This window comes from Helianthus annuus, chromosome 4, assembly GCF_002127325.2.
Source record: "Helianthus annuus cultivar XRQ/B chromosome 4, HanXRQr2.0-SUNRISE, whole genome shotgun sequence".
Lineage (NCBI taxonomy): Eukaryota > Viridiplantae > Streptophyta > Magnoliopsida > Asterales > Asteraceae > Helianthus > Helianthus annuus.
This window is the reverse complement of record NC_035436.2, coordinates 144,589,965-144,592,238: the sequence shown is the minus strand read 5'-3', so window position 1 is coordinate 144,592,238 and position 2,274 is coordinate 144,589,965. Positions and strand designations below refer to the sequence as shown.

Sequence of the window (2,274 nt, the reverse complement as noted above, 5' to 3'; positions counted from 1 at the left end):
TCGTTACTTAGGGGGGTATAATGCCCGGCTATAACTTCTACTATTCAGAAATTAAGATTGAGAAAAGAAATTCGAACAAGCAGAATGAAGGCCCGTCGCCTTCTTATATAGGCCTGAAATCTGGGTCTCTCGCGGCCCGCGTCAAAGCTAGGTCAACGCGTAGCTTGTCCGGATCACCACTAGGCTTGACACGATGTTGACACGTGTCAGCTCAGGGCTGCGCCACAACTTAGGTCACTCGCGGCCCGCGTTAACTATCGAGAACTATTACGCGGCCCGCTTCAACTTAAAGAAATCAAAGGAATTCGGTTTACGCCTTCATACGGCCCACATGAATGGTTGGGGTGGGTCTACGCGGCCCGTCTCAACTTAATATTTATTGTTTTTAATTTATTTTAATACTATAACGTATTTCGGGCTTGGTTTTCACATACGGGATATAATATAATACATATTGGGACATACTCCCTGAGTTCGATACCCTCTTACCACTCTCTATAGTTGTTTTTGGGATTAAATTTGCGTGTACCACGACAATCACGTCAAATTTTGGTGCCGTTGCCGGGGAGTAGTGCGCAACGTGTGTCAGTTTATTAGTTTTGTTTTGTTATTTTCGGGTTTACGCTGGTTGTGTTTTAGTGTGCAGGTACTTCAGGTGTATGCATACTAGGGGCTCTCACAGGTCATCACCGCTATCGTTTGATCCGGAAATTGAAAGAACGCTAAGACAAAACATAGTTTTAGTACGAGAAAACAAAATCATTGGTTCACCCACTTCACCCATTACACCAAGAAACATCATGGCTGATTCTCAAATTCCACCTACAACGGGTCAAACGACCTCATCCTTTATACCTACTTCCACCCAACCATCACCAAACACCACATTACCTAATACCACCGTTGAATTCACACCGTCCAATGCCACTTAACCAATCACTACTCAAGTTGAACCCACCATTACCTATAACCCTTCTACCACAATCCCACCATTATCCCACTTCTTCCCTCCAACTATGGGTCAATCATCATCTAATTTCACAATTGCACCAAACTCAACCATTGTGCATACTACTTCATCCTTTAGACCACAACAACAATCGGGTTTTCAGTATTCGACCCTCCCATTTGGGCAAACTTCGGGAATTCAAGGAGATGGGTATGATGAAGGGTTTGAAGAATTTGAGGGCTATGATGAGGATGGGTATTTTTACGGGGGTTATGGTGATCAAGGAGAATTTGGATATGTTCAAAGTCAATCTCAAGGGATGGCAAGTGTTGGTGGAATGCCACAACAACAACATCAACTCATACCACAACACATTCGGCCAAGACCACAAGGGCCACCAATGCAACAACCTATCCCATTGCAACAAGTCCGGCCACAAAATGTACAACCAAATGTTCAACAATTCCAAAGGCCAATTCAACGCCCACCGATGCGACAACAGTTTCAACAACCAATTGCACCACAAGGACAAGTACCTAGGCCAATGGGTCCTATTCCTCCAAGAGGTAGATTCGGTGTACCAAGGAGACACCTTAGAGAAAATGTGAGGGGCATCGAAGCACATTTTAGGCCGGTAATCACTCAAAACCCTTCACCGGTAGTCATTCCTCATAATGATCAAGGGCGAACATTTGAAGTGAGGACCAACTCTTTGCAAAGTTTACCAAAGTACAAGGGGTTAGCAACGGATGAGCCTTACTTTCATTTAGAGGCTTATGATTCGATTTGTAACACTCTTGGGAGTCAAGGGTTCTCGGCTGATGACATCAAATTGGTATTATTCCAATTTTCTTTGGAAGATAAGGCGAAGAAATGGTTCTACACGTTACCTTCGGCATCCATATATACATGGGGGAGATGCAACAAACTTTCTTGGATGAGTTTTACACCGCCCAAAAGACCAACGATGCACGAAAGGGGTTGAGAAGTTGCCAACAAAAACATGGTGAGATGTTTCACGAGGCATTCGAACGATTCAATATGATGATAAAGAATTGCCCTCACCATGGAATTGAATTGTGGGAGTTGATGAATGCCTTTCACGAGGGGTTGAGTGCCGAAGATGCACGTGATTTGATGTCTATTACCGGTGGGACTTTTGGTACAAATTATGAGAATGATGATTGGGAGTTCTTGGAGAGCATGGCAACTACATCAAAGAGGAAAGCTCAAGCACCAAGGAGAGCGCGACCGGCCATTGCCCGACCTCAAGTGCACGCCATAGATGATGGTAATGTTCAAACTACTAACCAAATTTATGATGT

The 2,274-nt window shown here is 44.1% G+C and overlaps 1 non-coding gene across 1 annotated transcript; it reads right to left on the bottom strand.

The window, feature by feature from the left end:
• Window positions 1–1,916: 1,916 nt before the first annotated feature.
• LOC118491976 lies at window positions 1,917–2,022 on the bottom strand. Its single transcript, XR_004892420.1, has one exon. It is a non-coding gene; the product is annotated as a small nucleolar RNA R71 (small nucleolar RNA).
• Between the last annotated feature and the right edge of the window lie 252 nt (window positions 2,023–2,274).